At 29.1% G+C, this 7500-nt stretch overlaps 3 non-coding genes across 3 annotated transcripts; all 3 read left to right on the forward strand.

The window, feature by feature from the left end:
• The first annotated feature begins 2038 nt into the window (after positions 1 to 2038).
• Positions 2039 to 2120, forward strand: trnas-aga (transfer RNA serine (anticodon AGA)). The gene has a single exon. It is a non-coding gene; the product is annotated as a tRNA-Ser (tRNA).
• A 2261-nt stretch (positions 2121 to 4381) lies between these two features.
• trnas-aga (transfer RNA serine (anticodon AGA)) lies at positions 4382 to 4463 on the forward strand. The gene has a single exon. It is a non-coding gene; the product is annotated as a tRNA-Ser (tRNA).
• A 2081-nt stretch (positions 4464 to 6544) lies between these two features.
• On the forward strand, positions 6545 to 6626 carry trnas-aga (transfer RNA serine (anticodon AGA)). Its single transcript has one exon. It is a non-coding gene; the product is annotated as a tRNA-Ser (tRNA).
• Positions 6627 to 7500: the final 874 nt, after the last annotated feature.

Raw genomic sequence — 7500 nt, forward strand, 5'->3', positions numbered from 1 at the left:
TCGCTTTTTCTTGTAATATGATTTTATTTAATTGTATGCAAAATGGTTACATTACGACTGATAAAACCACAATTAATACGTTGGTTTTTTTTAAACATTCTCAAAAACAGTTCTTTTGTGTGTGTCACATTAGCGCTGTATTTCTGTGATATCTTTATTTAATTTCAGTAATTAATTGCATAATTTTTCAACTTTATTCTTTTTTTTTTTTTTTAAGTATTTGTCTCATCTTTGTGTGATTTTATTGTTTTTAAATACGTTTTTCTTTAAATTATTACTTTTCAACAAAAACTTGAATTTGCTAGTCGAATTTGGAATAAAACCAACCTAGTATTTTTGTTTTTAGTCCCGTTAGTGTGTTCTTTTTTCTTTCCTGAACATACTTGTGCTGACACTGCACTCAGGCCGACCACCTGCGGAGTAGTTTCCTTGGTCTCAGCAGCGTTAAAAAAATAAAATAAAACTGCTGCTCTCTGTGTTAATTTAATCCTTGTTTCCATTTAATAGCAATTACTAACACTCACAGTATGCATTGTTGGAATTGTGAGATAAAAAGTCATAATAATGAGATTTTAAAAAGTCAAAACTATGAGACAAAAATTTTAAATGAGGTAAAACAGTAAAAATTATGAGATAAAAACATCATAATTATGAGACAAAAAGTAATAATTATGAGGTAAAACGGTAAAAATTATGAGATAAAAAAGTCCAGTTATGAGATCAAAACTTGAGATAGAAAGTCAAATCTAATAGATCACAAAAATCTAAATTGTGAGATAAGAAAATTATAAAAATGAAATAAAAAGTCATATTTGAGATGAAAAGTCAGAATTATAAAAAAAGAAAGTTGAAGTTATGATAGAAAAAGTCATAATTATTAGATAAGTCATATTTATGAGATAAAAAGTCGAAATTATGTGATAAAAATTTAATTTTTAGATAAAATAGAAATTACGAAATAAATCAGAATTATGATATAAAAGAGTTTAAATTATGAGATAAAAGTAATAAGTTAAAATCATATTTATGAGATAAAAACTTGTAATGATGAGATAGAAAGTCAAATCCAATATATTAAAAATAAATTAAATTAAAATTGCAAGCAGCGATGGACGGGACCGACTTTGACGGCTCATAAAATCCAAACCGGAGCAGTAATAAAAACTCTTTCATCAACTTTTAATCGGAAGGGTTCAAGCACTCTCCTGTGCTATTTTGAAGCCGACACGACAAACGCGCTCAGAGGAGATAATGTTTTAAAAAAGGTGACTGTTTTGACCCAACTTTTGTTTTGAAGGGGGAATTGCAAACTTTCTGTGGATTTTTGCTGAGGGTTGTCAATATATGAAATATAGGTCTAAGTGAGACCTACATAGAGGTTTTTGTTTCATGTCTCTACGACATTCCTACTGGGAGTTACAGGCAGTTTTATCTGTGTTTTCTTCCTAGGAGCAGTTTAGTCTGTGTTTTCTTCCTAGGGGGCGCTAGAGCGCAATTTTGAGTTTTGGGGTTTGGTTTTTTGATTAGGTCGCAATTTTCGCCAGTCCTGATGTGTGTGTCCAATTTGGTGAGTTTTGAAGCACGTTAAGGGGGTCAAATTACAGCTCAAAGAGGCAAAGGTGACTGTTTTTACTAAACTTTTGATTTGAAGGGGGAATTGCAAACTTCCTGTTGATTTTTGCTGGGGTATGTCAGTGTATGAAATCTAGGTCTAAGTGAGACCTACATAGAGGTTTTTGTTTCATGTCTCTACGACATTCCTACTCATAGTTAAAGGCAGTTTTGTCTGTGTTTTCTTCCTAGGGGGCGCTAGAGCGCTATTTTGAGTTTTGGGGTTTGGTTTTTTGATTAGATCGCAATTTTCGCCAGTCCTGGTGTGTGTGTCCAAATGGTTAGTATCACAATTTGATTCCCATTAATCTATGGAATAAATTCAATAGGGGGAAAAAGTGAGGGTGTTTTTTGCTTTTAAAGGAGGCTTCACTACACATCTTAAATCAAAGCCCTGCAGTTAGAAATTCACACAGTGCAGAGCTCAGTTGTCGTGGCCGAGCGGTTAAGGCGATGGACTAGAAATCCATTGGGGTCTTCCCGCGCAGGTTCGAATCCTGCCGACAACGACTTAGTTTTTCATGATTCTGACTAATTGAACATCATTCTTCAGTTTGTGCCCCATACAAAACTTTAGTACACTTCTTAATTCATCTCACAATTTTTATACTTTTCAACCTAACTTGGATTTAATTTCACGCATGTTTTATATATATATATAATATATGTCTATTTTTTGTGCAAAATAACAAATTTAACATTATTAATAAAAACATTGAAGAACTTTCTTTAAAAAAAGTTATCTTTGTTTTTTTTTGTTTTTTTTTACATAAGTTAGGTAAAATTGTTTTTTGGTGAAATGTTTCAAAATAAAAACCTTCTAGTCATCATTTTATTACCGTGCTATATTTTTGCACAATCAATAAATTGCTCAGTTATTTATTTATTTTTTGTGCAAAATAACACATTTAACATTATTAAAAACACCGAAAAATTTCCTTAAAAAATATTTGCTTTGTTTCTTTTCCATTTTATTTACAATTATTATGTAAAATAGTTTGTTGGTTAAATATTTTAAATTTAAATTTCATCATACAAAGACTGTAGTGTATTTTGAAAAATCAATACATTCCTCAAATCTATATTTTTTGTATGTGAAATAACTAATGTAAACAATATTAAAAACATCAAAGAAAAGGAAAGAGGGAGGGTGGTTGTTGTTTATTTTAAAGAAGGCTTCACTACACATCTTAAATTAAAGCCTAGCACTTAGCTAAAAGTCAGATTTATGATTTTTAAAAAGTTGAAATTATGAGATAAAAATAATAAGAGAATAAAAAGTAATAATTATAAGTTAAGAAAGTCATGATTATGAGATACAAACTTGTAATGATGAGATAGAAAGTCAAATCTAATAGATTAAAAAAATCTAAATTACGAGATAAGGAAGTTATAAATATGAAATATAAAGTCATATTCATGAAATGAAGTCGAAATTATGAGGAAAAAGTGGAAATTATGTTAGAAAAAGTCCTAATTATTAGATAAGTCCTATTTGAGATAAAAAGGTTAAATTGTGCGATTAAAAAAAATCACATTTTGAGATAACAAAAAAGAAATTACGAAACAAGTCCTATTCATGAGATAAAAAGTCGAAATTATGTGATGAAATGTTTTTTATTTTGAGATAAAATAGAAATTACGTTATTAAGTATGAGATAAAAGTAATAATTATAAGTTAAGAAAGTCAGAATTATGAGACAAAAAAAATTTAAATAATGAGATAGGGAAGTTATAAATAAAATAAAAAGTCGTATTTATGAGATAAAAAGTCTAAATTATGATAAGAAAGTAGAAATTAAGAGAGGAAAAGTCATAATTATTAGATACAAGTTAAAATTATTAAATGGAAAGTTAAAATGATGTGATAAAAGTTACAATTATTGAATAAAAAGTTGAAATTATGAGATAAGAAAGTCAAAATTCTTAAATGAAAGTCACAATTATGAGATATAATGTCGAACTTATGAGATAAAAACTGCCCATAACGACCCTGTACTTGATATATTCTTAAAGCGTTGCACATTTCCACTTTCTGATCATCATACTATTACAATAACCTTGCAAAGTCACCTTTTTCTCATCATATTTCAACTTTTTTCTGATTTAAAAAAAATACATATTACTATGACATAAGTTGTGTAAACTAGAAATTTATTTTGGTAAACATTATTAAAATTACAACTTTTTTTTAAGTAAAAAAAAAAGGATTTCTTTAGAAGGCGATCGCGGGACTAACATGAGCGATATTTTATGGACCCCAATGACCGCAATTTTTCTAACTTTGAGTGTATTACTTATAGGACTGGCTACGCCGTGTTAGGACACCACAGCAGAGATGAAACCGTTTCCAAAAAATAACAATGTTTAATAACAAAAGAGCACTCACGATGAGTGGAAAAATAACAAAAGACGCACTCAGAAGGAGCGCAGAACGAAAGACGCACTCAGAAGGAGCGGAGCAACACAATGCACAATTAACCGGGACAAACCCACTGGACAGGTAACTGTGAGTGGAGCCAAGATGGGGAATGACCATCACAGGTAAGCGCCAAGCGAGTGGAAAACAACCTTGGGGGCGAGTGAAGCATCGACACTGGACTGGACTTTATTGATTTTAAATGATTAGTATCACAATTTGATTCCCATTAATCTATGGAATAAATTCAATAGGGGGAAAAAGTGAGGGTGTTTTTTTCTTTTAAAGGAGGCTTCACTACACATCTTAAATCAAAGCCTGGCACTTAGAAATTCACACAATAAGAGCACAGTTGTCGTGGCCGAGCGGTTAAGGCGATGGACTAGAAATCCATTGGGGTCTCCCCGCGCAGGTTCGAATCCTGCCGACAACGACTTAGTTTTTCATGATTCTGACTAATTGAACGTCATTCTTCAGTTTGTGCCCCCATACAAAACTTTAGTACACTTCTTAATTCATCTCACAATTTTTATACTTTTCAACCTAACTTGGATTTAATTTGACGCATGTTTTATATATATATAATATATGTCTATTTTTTGTGCAAAATAACAAATTCAACATTATTAATAAAAACATTGAAGAACTTTCTTAAAAAAAAGTTATCTTTGTTTTTTTTTGTTTTTTTTTACATAAGTTAGGTAAAATTGTTTTTTGGTGAAATGTTTCAAAATAAAAACCTTCTAGTCATCATTTTATTACCGTGCTATATTTTTTGCACAATCAATAAATTGCTCCGTTATTTATTTAATTTTTGTGCAAAATAACACATTTAACATTATTAAAAACACCGAAAAACTTCCTTAAAAAATATTTGCTTAGTTTCTTTTCTATTTTATTTACAAGTATTATGTAAAATAGTTTGTTGGTTAAATATTTTAAAATTTAAATTTCATCATACAATGACTGTAGTGTATTTTGAAAAATCAATACATTCCTCAATTCTATATTTTTGTATGTGAAATAACAAATGTAAACAATATTAAAAACATCAAAGAAAAGGAAAGAGGGAGGGTGGTTGTTGTTTATTTTAAAGAAGGCTTCACTACACATCTTAAATTAAAGCCTGGCACTTAGCTAAAAGTCAGATTTATGATTTTTAAAAAGTTGAAATTATGAGATAAAAATAATAAGACAATAAAAAGTAATAATTATAAGTTAAGAAAGTCATGATTATGAGATACAAACTTGTAATGATGAGATAGAAAGTCAAATCTAATAGATTAAAAAAATCTAAATTACGAGATAAGGAAGTTATAAATATGAAATATAAAGTCATATTCATGAGATGAAGTCCAAATTATGAGAAAAAGGGGAAATTATGCTAGAAAAAGTTCTAATTATTAGATAAGTCCTATTTGAGATAAAAAGGTTAAATTGTGCGATTAAAAAAATTACAAACAAAATATAAATTACGAAACAAGTCCTATTTATGAGATAAAAAGTCGAAATGATGTGATAAAATGTTTTTTATTTTGAGATAAAATAGAAATTACGTTATTAAGTATGAGATAAAAGTAATAATTATGAGTTAAGAAAGTCAGAATTATGAGATTTCAAAAAATGAAATAATGAGATAAGGAAGTTATAAATAAGATAAAAAGTCCTATTTATGAGATAAAAAGTCAAAATTATGAGATAAAAAAGTTGAAATTACAAGAGGAAAAGTCATAATTGAAACCTCCGACTTTCGTTCTTGATTAATGAAAACATTCTTGGCAAATGCTTTCGCTCTCGTCCGTCTTGCGCCGGTCCAAGAATTTCACCTCTAGCGATCTTTAGATACATTGAAATTATTTTTAAAAAAGTTGAAATTGCGTGATAAAAGTTAAAATTATTAAATAAAAAATTGAAATTATGAGATTAAAAAAAGTCAAAATTATGAAATAAAAGTCATAATCATAAAACAGAATAATCACAACTACGATATAGAATGTCGAACTTATGAGATAAAAACTGCCCACAACTGCACTGTACTCTATATATTCTTAGAATGTTGTACATTTCCACTTTGTGGTCATCATACTATTACAATAATCTTGCTAAGTCACCTTTTTCTCATCATATTTCAACTTTTTTCAGATTTAAAAAAAATACATGACATAAGTTGTGTAAAAAAGTTCATTTATAATACTTATCATGGTCAAATTTACATGTATTTACTTGTATTATTACACTATTTGTTGTAAATTATTCTCAAAATGATGTCTTTTTTTCTCCCTCGTTCCTCCGAAATTTACACATTTTTTTGTAAGACTAAAAATGTTGTCGTATATTATTCTTAAAATCATTTCTTTTTTTCCCCCTCATAACTCTGAAATGTCACAGTATTACAATTTGATTCCCACTGATTTATAGGATAAATACAAGAGGGGGAAAAGGTGGTTGTTGTTTATTTGAAAGAAGGCTTCACTACACATCATTTTTCTAAAGGTTAGCGTGAACAAAGGACAGGTTGTCGTGGCCGAGTGGTTAAGGCGATGGACTAGAAATCCATTGGGGTCTCCCCGCGCAGGTTCGAATCCTGCCGACAACGACTTAGTTTTTCAGTATTCTGACTAATTGAACGTCATTCTTCAATGATGGGCTGCGTTTTGTGTGAGTACACACACACACACTTTCCGACCCTTCACACACATTCCCACTCCTGTCGACCTTTTAGAAAGCCGCACCCGGAGCAGAATTCATTTTAATTCACACTTCCTTCATTTTTCAAAGGACTATTTCCACCTTTGGGATAATTATTAAAAATGATCGTGTGATTTAGGGTGAGTATGGGCGGAGTCAGCAGAATTTTATGTGGAGCCCCCCCCCCCCATACTAAACTTTAGTACACTTCTTAATTCATCTCACAATTTTTATACTTTTCAACCTAAGTTGGATTTAATTTGACGCATGTTTTATATATATAGTATGTCTTTTTTTTTGGTGCAAAATAACTAATTTAACATTATTAATAAAAACATTGAAGAACTTTCTTAAAAAAACGTATCTTAGTTTTTTTCCATCTTTTTTACATGACTTAAGTAAAATAGTTTTTAGGTAAAATGTTTTAAAATGTCAACCTGATAGTCATCATATTATTACTGTACTATATTTTTACACAATCAAAAAGTTGCTCAGTTATTTATTAATTTTTTATTATTTTTGACATTATTGAAAACATCGAAATACTTCCTTAAAAAATATTTTCTTTGTTTCTTTTCTATTTTACATGAGATATGTAAAATAGCTTTTTGGTTAATAATTTAACATATGTTAAAAACATTTTTTTTTTATTATTTTTGTTTCATATTTATGTTGCTGAAGTTATGTAAAATTATTTTTGGGTAAAATGTTTAAAAAATAAAATTTTATAATCATACTAATACTACACTATATTTTAAAAAATCTATAAAGTCCTTAATTAT

Source organism: Entelurus aequoreus, linkage group LG17 (assembly GCF_033978785.1).
Source record: "Entelurus aequoreus isolate RoL-2023_Sb linkage group LG17, RoL_Eaeq_v1.1, whole genome shotgun sequence".
Classification (NCBI taxonomy): Eukaryota; Metazoa; Chordata; class Actinopteri; order Syngnathiformes; family Syngnathidae; genus Entelurus; species Entelurus aequoreus.